We start from the raw sequence: 13,507 nt of genomic DNA, 5'->3' as shown, positions 1-13,507 counted from the left end.
GCTGCTCTGGTTAGTACAAGGCATAAGTAAACATAATTAGGCTGCATTTGTACATCCCTGCCTTTCTGTCTGTGTTTATTTGCTTGCTTTAGTTGTCTTGTGCTGGGGAGTTGCCAGATTGTCTTGTGGCCTCACCGCTATAGGAGTGACGAGACACAGTGGTGTGTGTAATTAGCAGGCGAGTGTACACAGCTCCCCACAGCGTTCTGACCTCGTGCTGCAGGAGCGACAGCCGCACAGCCAGCTCCAGCCTATTCCCAACCCCTCCCTCCCTCCCCTCCCTCTCTCCCTCCGTCCCCCATCTCATCCCATAAATGCAACAAAGCCCACAGCTTGTAACAGAAGCTAACAATATATCCTAGTCTGCGTCTCCCTCCATGTCACTGTGCACAGGATAGGGCCTATGGGCTGAGGCTGAGTCCATTAGTAGGAGACAGAAGTGCAGCATCTTAACTAGGCTACGCTGTGGAAGGTAGGACGGTAAAAAAGAAAATTTCCACTTTCTCCCTAAAGGGGTCATTAGACGCTTCCAACTTGAGAGGGAGGGGGGCCTTCTTGAAGATCATCAGCATACATCATAACAGAATATTTTAGTGTTGGTCAGTTGAAAGCAGCAAACACTGAAAATGGTGTAGTAGATCAATATCTCTGTTGTTTCAAAAGCAATTTTCAGGCCATTTCACAGATAGACTTGCAAGCAGAACTCCCTAAAACCCAGTTTGGGAACATCTACCTTCAGCCATTAAGATTTTATGGACCCCTTATGTAGTTCCAATCGACTTTATAATTGCTACAATTGCTGTAGTTTTAAACTTTCATTCAGTCAGCTCCACTCTATTGCTTGGACTGTTAAATTACCACTATCCTGTAGACTGTTTGTTGGTCAATTTGTTGAGCTACCTTTTGGGGGGTTTGTTTTTTCTGTGGTTTTCTGTGGTTTTTTTCTGTGGCTTTTGAATACCACATCAGTATTTTACAGAAAGTAGATGACTTTGCCCCTTGAAAATACATTTAGAAACCGTAATGCTAACGTTACAAAATGCTGACATCTTCCCAGAACAATTTTTTGAGCAATAACTAGGGAGGGATTGACACTTGCTTTATTTTCCTTCTTACAAGGTATCTCTTACATGGGATACAACTGTGATCAGAATGGCTGATGCAAAATATCTAATATCAAAGTGATCTAATAATCTTATGATCATTATATATCAGATTATTATACATTATATTTTGAGGACTGTTATCTGGCTAGATAAAATGATAGTTTAACCATTTTACTATTCGAGTAAACCACAGTGACACTCTCTGCCACACCAAAGTGGTTTACATCATTGTTTTCTGATGGTATAGTAATGAATACATGTTTTATTTGTTCTGCACTAACTGATGTAAACATTTAGTTTTGCTTTTATACTCAAATATTTTGCTGATTGGGAAAGTCAATATTATACAGTATATATAGTAGTTATACATAGTATATTATAAAGTATATACAATATATAAGTGGATATTGGGAGAAGGGAGAGACATGAATCTGTAGTCTCTCTTACTTGGCCCCTCTGTATTATTTCAGTCATGCTGAAGAAAAGTATCTTTTGACTAACAGAAGTTGGTGCCTCTATGCTGAATACCAAAAACAGAACATTTCCAAAGCACCAGCTTTAGTATGCAGTAATCGTACTACAGAACTACAGAAGACATACTGTAGCTTCAGTGTTTGTTGAAGCATTGTTCAGGAACAATGTGATACAGAACCAGCTGAGTTTATTGTTGATTTATGGAATTTCCTGACTTTTGTGCATTTTGACCAAAGCTAACTTTTCACTTCATTCTCTTTATATTACTATTATTATTTGATATAAATTTCTTATACTAAGACCATGTTGGAAAGTGTTGTATAATCATAATGACCTACACCATGATGTTTGACTTTATTTTACTTTACAATAATTGATCAGGAAGATATAAAACTTAACAAGAGATCACATTTCTGTCCTGTTGCCTTATAAAGTTTGATTGTCACTTTAATGGTTTTGGACTTTACAGAATGCAGTTTAGTTTATGTCCTTGAGCCCCTTGTTAGAGAGATGTAACAGCTACATCCAAGCTACTTTACCATAATGAATTAAATCCAAACATTTGTTTACCAATTACCAATTTAGCCTTCAGATTGCAAACAGCACTTGCTTTCACCCACTGAATTATACCAAATGAGTCTTGTTGAATGGAAATCAATCATAAATATTCCACCACAATAGTCGAAGGAAGCATACGGCCTTCATCTGGGAAAAGAAATCACAAGGTTCTCTCACGATTACAAGATCTTTTCTCATAATTATGAGATCTTTTCTTGTTATTATGAGATATTTTCTCATTATTATGTGATCTTTTCTTGTTATGAGAAAAGGATCGCAGCTTCTTATGTCCAAGTTAAGGAAAAATTCAAGGAGAAACTCAAATCCATTTTTAACCCCATAAAACATGTCAGTAAACATGTCAATAGAAGATTTTTCACATCACCTACAGTATGTAGAATAACATATTTTAACATCATTCAGTCAAATGATGTTAGATAACTGACCGAGGTAGTCACCATAACCTTATCTGTGTTTTCAGGTCAGAATTCAATGGGTTAAATTATTTGGGCTGCTGATGCAACAACTGATTTATAACTACCAGCTCATATATTTTCAAAACAAATTGTTTTTGGCTTGGCCCAAAGGGATTCTGACGTGGAAGTTGTGGTCCAATATGTGAAAAATTTCCAATACGGTGTCATGTTGAAATAATACCAATCTGTTGTGCCCTTGGTTGCAAGTTTGTGACATCATATCAAGAGCTAAATCATTTTGGACCACCAATTTGACAGATGTCCTATAAAGGGAGACTCAAGCACTGCTAGAGAGAATTGGTTCCTGCCTGGCCCGGTAAGGTTTTCTATCTCAAATCAGGGGCCAAAAATGGTGCTGTGAGCAAATTGAGAGAGGCTTTTCAAAATGGGCCAGGCCAACTACAACCCTTACAGCTCTGAACAACACTTTTGGGTCAAAGGGGATATCGACTCTCTGAGGAAATTGACTTGGGCCTGACCCAATGCAGATTTCATGCTGTTCTGAACAGCTGAAAACCTGGATTCTTATTCACTCATTAACACTTCAGCACTGTTAAAATGGTGCCATACTTTTGTGCTCGCAATTGCAAATCTGTGACATCAAATCCAGGGTTAAATCATTTTTAGCCACCAATATGAAAGAAGTCCTGTGTTATAAATCTTTTGTATCAGTGGCCCAAATAATTAGAATTATTGACTGAAAACACATATAAGATTATAGTGAGTACATACTGTATGTCATAGTTATTGATATATAACATAATTTAAAATTTGTCATTCTACATAGCTGAAGTGAAAATGACATGTATGGTGTTAGAAATAGATTTAGGTTTCCCCTTAAATTTTCTCTTAACTCGCAAATAAGACACTGTGAATCAGAAACCATCTTCAGACTTGCGGTGCTTTCCTCAAAATAACACGGAAATATCTGATAAAGACTGGGAAAGATTGCAATAGCAAGAAAACATGTTGATATAATGAGATCCTTTTTCTGATAATAACGAGAAAAGATCTCATTATTACAAGAAAACCTGGCCAAATTTCTTTTTCAAGATGAATGCAATACGCTTCCGTAATAGTCAGAACCTGGAGTTGTTTATGTCCTTGTTATCAGATGAACCATGTCCTCTGATGCTTCTGATGCTCCTTCATTTTTGGCACTGCTCTGCCAATAATTCAGGAAATTTGCTTCTGAAAGCCCATGAGTCAGATTGCCCTAGCAAAGTAGTTAGGCTGTCGATTTAAATAAAGAAATGGGCTCTTGTGTGCAGCTATGAGTCAGCGGCCCTATTATTGACAGTGTGTGGAGGACAAGGTCCACATAATGGGATAAATTCTGATAAAATCATGTCACATAGAGCGCTGCAACTTAAATACATGCTTACTTGCTCTATAGCAGTATTGTCATAGCCAGTGTGTTTTCTGAATGGTAATGTTTCAGAGGAGGCTTGCAGAGAATAGGCAACGAATTAGTCACGTCTCTGGCGGAGCCAGTCTTAATGTGATAAGGGTAGGTAATCATCTTCTGCAGATATAATTCACTATTAATAGCCTTTTAAACTCTATATTTAACCGTGACAAATGATTGTATTTCTGAGCCATTTTATAGACCATCCACACTCCCCATCTTTCCTGTTTCCCCCTAACCTATTTCAAAGAGTTGTTGCTGCTGGCCCAAATGTGTCACTCCCAACAAGGCTTGCTGCAAATTTAGCCTGTCAATATGTGTCAAGCCTCATTCATCAGCTATCAGTGGTGTAGTCATTTATCCCCAGTCTTTATCTCAGCTGTCCCTCCTCTTTCACATTTCACCACCGAGAGGCTTGACTTTGCCCCAAGCTTGTGCGGTTCAATCCCACCCCCAAGTCCTCCGCTTCAGGCTCAAAGGCAATGACAGTGGCAGTCCTTGATGAAACTAAGGCGGGTGAGGGGAAACGGAGAGGCATGGGCATGGGGCTAGACACAGTGTAATCAGCTGATTGTGTATCCTGCCCCAACAGAATATTGTCGCATGATTTATAGTGTGTGGCAATTGACACTATCTTGTCTATCCACATAGACTAGCAGTGACAGGTATGAGAATCTGACGCCTGCATGAGATACTGGTCTACTGAGTGACTGAGTGTACTGGGGACTTTGTCCTGAAATAACATACTGGCATTACAGACGCTGGGAAATTATATTATTTCAACAATTTAAACATTCCCCATTATTCGAACTGAAAATATATATAACTAACACTTTATAATAATAGTCCTTGATAAATGGTGAATTTCTGATTACATAACATTAGTTACATATTATTTTATTGGTAACTGTCAAATAAGTAACAACTATTTTTGTCTTTTAACAGTTTACTAAGCATTAGTAAATGCTATAAATAATGTTGTTTGATCATTAATGTAATAAAAAAAGTTTATCATTTGTATCATAACAGGTAAGAGATGATAACAATGGTCTTCTGATTGCTTTAATTAACCATTTATTACCTCCGCCAAGGAGGTTATGTTTTCGGTGCCGTTTGTTTGCTTGTCTGTATTACGGAAAAACTACTGGCACGATTTTCATGAAACTTCATGGAAGGGTGTAGCATGGGCCAAAGAACAACCCATTAAATTTTGGAGTGGATCCGGATCCGACTCACGAACAAGCAATAATAGCACGAACCTTGGCGGAGGTCTGCGCTCTCCGAGTGCCCTTCTAGTTATACCTAGTAGTTGGATAATAAATTATTTGGAAAACGTCAATAGACAAACACATTCGCGCTCACATTCACACCTATGGGCAATTTAGAGTCTCAGTTCACCTGACTTGCAGGTCTTTGGACTGTGGGAGGAAACTGCAGCAGCTGGAGGAAACCCAGGCACCCACGAGAACATGCAAACTCCACACAGACAGTTGGAATGATAACCACAGAGTCACCGTGCCGCCCCCTTAATGTGTCAATAAATGGTCAATTAACATAATCAGAAAGCCATTGTTATCATCTCTTACCAGTTACGATACAATATATGAATGCTAAACTGTTAATTAATGTTCAAATAACATTATTTGTAGCATTTTCTAATCCTTAGTAAACTGTTAAAACACCAATTTTTTTATTTAGAATAATTTGTAATAACTTGATAGTTAACAATAAAATAACACGTAACTAATGTTAAATAATGATAAATTCACCTTTTATTAAGAATGGTTATTATAAAGTGTTACCGAAATATATTTCAGTAGGTGATGTGTTGTATAATTTTTGTCCCCAGGGTTTGAAAGGTGACCCAGGACCTATTGGTTCACTTGGCCCCAAAGGAGACAAAGTGAGTGACCCTGCCTAACATACTGGGGTGCACAAGATTACGCTATAATACTTTGAATTTTTTATGAGAATAGATACTTCACTTCAGGGAATCTGCTTGACTTGCATGAGCTGTAATCTCAGTCTCAATAACCTGTTTGCCCATCTGTTTGAAGTGCTGCTGTGATTGCTACTCCAAACACGGCCAACTAAAGAAGACTGTTATTGCTATCATCATTTTTAAGCCATCGGCGAGACCTTATTCACTGTCCACTGGGGATCACAATGCTGTCACATGTAGTTACAGCCTAGGCGAGAGAACAGTCTGTATTAGTATTTGCATATTATTTGTATATTAATGGAGATGGCTGTTATTTGTAATGGACACACACCCAACAACATCCCTTTATCTTGCTTGAGGTCTCTCCAAACAATTTTTATAGGATTACAGTGAAGAGAAAGAATGTGGACTGCATGCGAACACATTCTGGTTTTGGAACTGCTGACAGGGACTCTTCATTTAGAGTGTTATACTTGTCATTGTATACCAGAGATTAAGATTTGTTAAAATTCGGAATCCAAAAGTTACGTAGCTATGTCTTTTAGGCTATGACTGGTTTGATAAGCCTGGGATTTAAGACAGTCGGAAAAGCTGAAAGTGCTTCAAAGGAGTTTGATGCAAAACCTTGTTCTTATCTGCAGCCTTTTATAGTCTGTTCACTGAAATGAATTAGATTAACTCTTCTTGCAATGCGGGAAATATTGGTCTTTTTTAAGTTTTCTGTTCTTTTCATCCCACAGTGGGATTATTTGCCATGTATGAGATGAAATGTTTTCCTGTAATTAGTTGCCATATCTCCTGCTCTCTTTTATTTTTCCTCCCTTATTGGGCTTTTTTTGTTGTTGTCTTTTGGTAGAACTCACTGCATAATTGTAGGTGCAATGCACTGTCTGCCAGCCTTGAAGTTATAATGAGGTCTGTGTGTTTCTGTGAAGACAACAGAGAATCACAGGGTATTTCATCCTATTTTCCGGATGGGAGGTGGGGGTAGGGGTGGGGGTGGAGAGAACGTTTGTTTGTATTGAAACTGACAGAGGGAGGCAGATTTGGAGGCATAAAGTAATGAGTCCCTGAATATCCCATAGCAGGCATATTTTAGCTGTGACATTCATTTAGACAACAAAATGGATATGAACTACAAGCATCTCTCTTTTCTTTCATCTACATCAGATAACAGGGTATTGCCAATTGTAAAGTCCAGTGATTCTCAGCTCGTTTAGCACGTTATAAAGCACTGTTGGGAATGCACTGAAATAGGAGAAAAATCAGGAGAAAAATATTGGAGAGTGCTACGTGAGTTTTATCAGAAAAGACAAAAGACAAGTGAGGCAATAAAACACATGTGAGATCATTGCTTACAGTCAGTGATGCTGGTGTCAAAAGACATCTGCTTCCTTCCTTATACAACGTTTCATGACCGCCTGTATGTCACAGTCACCACGCGATGTTATCATATCTGTCCATTGTTAATACTGCAAAGCTTTTACATGATCCTGTACGGCTGTGTTTATTTTAAGGCCTGTCACATTTAATAGCGCCAGCCCACCTGTCTGTTGCCTGACAGAGTGAAAGTCATCAGACGGGCTTCGTTTCGTGACATAAATATCAGTTAATGGTCTACTATGATTAAGCTTTATGAGTTGGGGGGAGTACACAGTGCACATATTGAAATATTATTGTAATGCATGGTGAATCTCATTTTTCATGACCTTCAGTCTTCATCATACACACTGTGGCTGGCCTTTGGGCTAGGTGTTGAAATGTGTCAAATATATTGTATGGATTTAGCCTCAGCTAATCTCTAAATGCATACAGTATGTTTAAGATGTGGTTGTTTAGTTTTAGGAGTTCTCACTGATTAATAACGTATTCCTGCACAGGGCGATGTGGGTCTGCCTGGCGCCCCAGGCCTGCCTGTAAGTACATGCTATTTCACTGATAACACATTATACTTACATACCTTCTCTATGTGAAAGCGCGTCAAAAAAGAATAGGAACGCTGAGATGTGCTCATGTGGGTGTGACCTGAAATGGTCGGATTGAGCTTTGTAAATATCACAGCCTTTTGGCTGTGCAGGTGCTACATACAGTGTGAAAACATCTGGCCCATACAGATGGAAAGTGAGGCACTCAGGTGAGCAGTCTTCGTGTCACATTACCATCGCTTGGGAATGGGTCAAGCAAGGAGCAGATAGACAGGGCTCAATGGACAGCCCCGCTTGGGCCAAAAAGGATGGGGATGAGCAGCCAGGCAGAGAGGAATGGAGCTCCAAGTCCCGGGATGGGGGTGGAGGTTGACAGGTAGTAGCCGGCTATGTCCTATGTGGGTGAGACCCACAGTTGGTGGGTCACTCAGAAAAGACAGCTGAGCTTCCATCTCCCAGTTCCCCCCTCCTCCTGTCTCCCTTCTCTAACCCCCAAAGTCAAAATAAGAATTCTAGGTGGATCTCCCAGTAGACTTTTTGCATTTAGAGCTACACCATGGTTTATGCATTTCGATTTTATAATTGGACTGGGTGTACTTGTTGCCTTCTCTGTGGTCATGTCAACACAAATCCCGGGGAGGGAGAGCACCACCTGCAAATGTACACATCCCCATGCACACTTACACACAGACTGAAGGTCGATATGCCAACAAGAACAGATACATGCACACATAGACGCTCGCATACACAAGCGTCAACACAGTGAATGCGCGTGTGTACGCAATCGCACATACACATGCTCGCATTGCATTGTAGCAGGGGAGTTGACGGGTAGTGGAGATTAAAAGTATACTGCGGGTGGTTAGCTAATTATCTACACATCATGAGGGGATCAGCCTGCCAGTTTTTATCAGCAGTGGAGTGATACAAAGACTGTGTCCCACTGCTTCTGGCCTGCCCCTTTTATGTCACCGCAGTGCTTACTATACCCATGGAACGCTGCCACCATCCATTAGCTATTCACTCATGCTAATTTTACATTTATAAGGACAAGCAAAATACCAGACATCTTTCCCTGACTAGCGAACAGGATTTTTGTTTTAAATAATTTTTCTCACATCACGCTAGTAAACATTGCGTTGATGGTGAGCATAGGATGTGGGAAGGCAATTGTTTAAGTAATGTGGATTGTATTGCATGTAACCCAAGGTCAAAATTCTCTGCTTACAAGCCAGCAAATGATGTACCACTGTACATGAAAAATTGATTTATTAGCTAAAACACCACTGTGAGATTGAGGCATGTTTTATTTAGGGTGTCACAGATCAGAGCTGTCACATTGCTGCAAATATCTTAAGGCTGTCATTCTTCTCGTTAAATAATCAGATTTTTTTTTTTTTCCTTTTTAACTTTGCATGAGACCTCTGACTCGCGTTAAGCACATATGTTATGAATGTCTATTTCTGCAGCTGTTTCCAAGAAAAGTCAACAGCGTTTGACTTTTGGATGCCAATTGAAAGGGGACACCAATTATTTGGCTTGTATCTGAAAGCTGAGATGTTGTCTGTGGCCTTGTGTCCGTTCTACGACTCGGCGGATAGACGACTCTGTCTGCCCTTTCCTGACAGCGGCCAGCAGGGTGTCTGGGGAGTTGTAATAACCGTGCCCTAACTTCTCATAGGGTCATCAGGCCAAGGATAATTACCTCATGGCCAATTGTGTTGCCTGCTTATAACTGGCCGATTTGGTTTGGTATACTGTATGACAATTTATATTTGTGTTTTCATACTGACTGAGATAACAATTGTTTTGGGGGATTTTGTTTCTTAGGTTGACAAAGAATGTCTCAAGGGAGATCAGGTACTTTTTAATTAATTAATTAATTAACGTTGTACTGTTTTCACTGAAAATATCACACCTTTATATCACACCTTTATATCACACATTTGAGTTCGCGCTTTTCTTTTGTAAGTATTCATGTAAATATTTTGAACATTTCTATTTGCCACCCTCAGGGTCCCCCTGGTGACAGAGGAGAGAAGGTAACCAATTAAACACCACTTTAATTAAACTACAGGATTTCATTATCATCTATGTTTCACGTTGGATGAAATGCAAAAAATATGTCCTCAAGAACATCTATTATCAGCTGAACAAGTCATTACTGAAGTGCCATTAACATATTCTTGCACAAAGAACCTCAAACCAAAGTCATGACTCAGCATACAACTTGATTGAACAACTTGCTAATAGGTCATTATCAAGACACTGCATAGAATAATGGAATGAAGCTCTGATCAACTAAAGTTGCTAATTGAGGACGGTAGAGAAATCCTTGTGATTTTCAGTTTAATCATTTTTTATTTTATTCAAATACATTTAACCGAGTAGATGTGTTGTTTCCCATCTGCAAATAAGCCCACTAGTTATCCACTGGTCTGCTGAGAGCATGTGACACAAACATCTGTCTGCACCAGTTTTACAAGCAGCAAGCTGTAAACTCTTTCTACATTGCCAAATGCCCATGAATCTAACGCCTCATTCACTGTGATACATGTCCATTTCCCTAGGGATTGGCTGGGATACCAGGTCAACCAGGGGAACCAGGCAAAGAGGGCAAAAGGGTGAGTAAACAGAAACAGTCCACTAGCTGTGTGGCCTGGCCGGGGCTCGTCCCGGCTGAGAGGACCTGGCCTGGGGGAAGCCAAACAGCAGCTGAGGGGCCGATGGTGGTGGGGGGGCGGAGACGGTTTGTGGCAAAGGGATCGCTGTGGGCTTGGAAAGAGGGAAGGGGAGGGAGGCTGGTTGTATGACAATTAATAAATGGGCTCCATGGTCAAGGGGTCACACACACACAGTATGACTGGCAGCACACGTGGTGAGTCCCACTGGGTGACTATGGTAGACAGGATTCAGTTTCCTAAAAGGCTAACTACATTGGGGGCAAAAGACAATGCCCATGACTGAATCAACTGAAACATTACACCACATTTAGATTTGTCACCTCTGACTGTAACAACATCAGTTGAAAGCGTGCATTTGATATTTTACATTCAGGACAGCTTCACTACAAAGCTACAGAGCAATAAATCTCAATCGTTATGAGTGGTTATGAGAAATTCTAATGGATTACATCTTAATGGCTATTGCTAAGAGGATGAGGACTTTTAATTCACTTTGGAAAAAAAAGTGTTTTACTGTTTGTAATGACTGGCTGAGAGATGACCCGCAGGAAGAATGTTGTTGTTTCTTGACATCGCAGCTGAAAGGCAGTCTTCAAAGACAGGTGGAGAACGTGTCCTTTCTTTTGCTGGTGGGTCTTCATAGACTTGCTGCTCATGTCCTATGCCTCTGTCACAGCAGTCAAAGGAATAATCTCTTCAGACGAATGAATATACCTGTTTTTCTTACAGAGCATGGTTACAAGACAAATTTGGCTCCACTGTAGCAAAATATAAAATATATAGCGAGTTGAGCTGTAGAGCAACCATAAGTAGGTCAAGCAAATGTTCTTTTCAGATTAAGGAAGAACTGGGATGATGCACAATACTCTAGACATCTGGACACAAGTATCTCAAGCATTCTACCCTTCTGCATGTGAATATATTTAAACTCAAAACTAGTTCCAATAGCATTAACAATTTATAACCTATCATCGGTTGTGTTATTTCTCAATGGAGCTTTTCACACACTGCATGAGCTAACAGAATACATTTTCGTTGCAAGTATTCATGGTCAGAAATAGTGAGCTCAGAAGCTACAGCAGATAGTTATTTGATGCTGTTGCATCTCTACAGTCATTCCTCCTCATTAGCGAGGTGTTACATTATACCTAACCTGACTTAAATAGAGAGGAACCGAACAACCCGGTGTCAAAGGCGTCAATTATGGAGTCCACTTCTCTGCAGGAATACAGTTTTTTGACGAAGCTTTCAATCACACCAACATAATTGGTTTCGAGGAAATGCAAAGTCACAGTGTGTTTTCCATTTTTTGTTGCGATTTCTTGGTTTCCTATATAGTGTTCCTTGCACTAGCTGGTTCCATAGAGCAGAATCAAATATTGTGCAAGTAAAACACATTTGGGCACATTTGGTGTCGGATGGACTGTTAAACTGTCCATTTTGTTGTTGTTGCTGAAGACACAGTCCTGCTCTATTAATACCCTGTCTTTGATGACTGGCTGACTTCCTGGTGACTGTTAATGTGCTAAGGTTTCTGCTTATTCTTAGCTCTAGCAGTCACATGTGGCCTGGAAGTTGTTGACCATCCTGTGTTTCTGCAGTTTCACGGCCTATTTTAGGAACGTGGACATGTATCGTTATCAGGGGCTTGCTAGTGGCCAGCTGATACAGCAAGAGACTCTCACCCAATTAGCAACTCTTGTCCACGCTTACAACTTACTGGTTACACTAAGAGCCTAAGCTGCCATGCAAATGATGCAGAATATCTTGACATAGACAGACCGCTCCACAACCTTCATGGAATAGCCAGGAGTGGAAAGCTTTCACAAGGCCTTAGATTCTAGCCAAACCATCTCTCACACTGTCTGCTTCAATTTATTGTTGAGGAAAATACGGCCAGTCTAAGCCATTTAGATTTACTTCAAGGAGATATGGAGGACATTGCAGTGGGGAGAAGAGAGCAGAGGTACATGGTAAATGGTGCCATTTGCACTGATTCTTCTCTAAAGCATAAAGCAACATATGCAAGAGCGGATGTCAAGGGCAGTCACCCCACCCCTTCTGTAACCCCATGTCTGACAGTCGCAGAATCTTGATTTTATCTCATTACCCTGATGGATGACTGGTTCAGTTTGTCAGGATGGAGGTAAGGGCCGGTCCAACCATGTCTAGAACTTATGGGAACATATGGCCCCCGCATTACACGTTGCCATTAATAGTAATGTGAATTGCTGCTTTTATCCATTATGAATGGCATTGACACAGAATGGCAGGCAAGGAGTAGGACTTTGGGACTCAGTGGCACACTGCAGGAGATCAAAAAAGAAGATGGGTAACACCAGTAAAAAGGATGTGTCCCCCTTGCTGGCAGTGGTGTGGTAAAATATTCATCAGGCCCTGTAATGATGTGTTAAGCTCTATGTTGTCATTGTAGGCTGGCTCTGTCCTACACGGGACAAGGAGGAGACAAGGAGGAGAAAGGCCCGCATATCGAAGGGAACAGCCTGGGAATTTGAGAGTTTTCAGTGTTGAGTCATTTGCAAGCTAAGTATTAGGTCTGTACCGAGACTACATGCAGTACAGAAAAGAGACTGTCTGACACCCATCCACGAATATGAGGTATGCTAAAATCTAGTATGCACACAAAGGTGATGTGGGGTTTGGTGACAGAAAGCCTTGCAAAAGTACCAATTGACGTCATTATGTAAGCTCAAAATAGGAGTGAAAACCTACGCTCGGTTGATGCATGCTGCTTGCTTAAAGCCAAAATACACAGGAACGCCACGGCAAGCTTGGCTTATTCATGTTGTGCCAAGTCTTCCCAGCAAACTCTGCTTTGGTAGCTGGCACAGGGTGCTGAGTGGGTTCAGTTCAGACATGGGTTCATCCCTGGGCAAGTCAGTAGGTTGTCGTGGATTAATAAATAATCACCTT

At 40.5% G+C, this 13,507-nt stretch overlaps 1 long non-coding RNA gene across 1 annotated transcript in view; it reads left to right on the top strand.

Annotated features, from left to right (window-relative positions):
• Window positions 1-5,871: 5,871 nt before the first annotated feature.
• The window catches only part of LOC144542346 (uncharacterized), a 36,149-nt gene continuing 28,513 nt past the window's right edge, over window positions 5,872-13,507 (top strand). The window contains exons 1-5 of the long non-coding RNA XR_013507198.1: window positions 5,872-5,925; window positions 7,845-7,880; window positions 9,720-9,749; window positions 9,905-9,931; window positions 10,460-10,513. This is a non-coding gene — a long non-coding RNA (uncharacterized LOC144542346). The remainder of the gene's footprint in view (window positions 5,926-7,844; window positions 7,881-9,719; window positions 9,750-9,904; window positions 9,932-10,459; window positions 10,514-13,507) is intronic.

Source organism: Centroberyx gerrardi, chromosome 15 (genome assembly GCF_048128805.1).
Source record: "Centroberyx gerrardi isolate f3 chromosome 15, fCenGer3.hap1.cur.20231027, whole genome shotgun sequence".
NCBI lineage: Eukaryota > Metazoa > Chordata > Actinopteri > Beryciformes > Berycidae > Centroberyx > Centroberyx gerrardi.
This window is presented reverse-complemented; position numbering and strand designations above follow the sequence as displayed.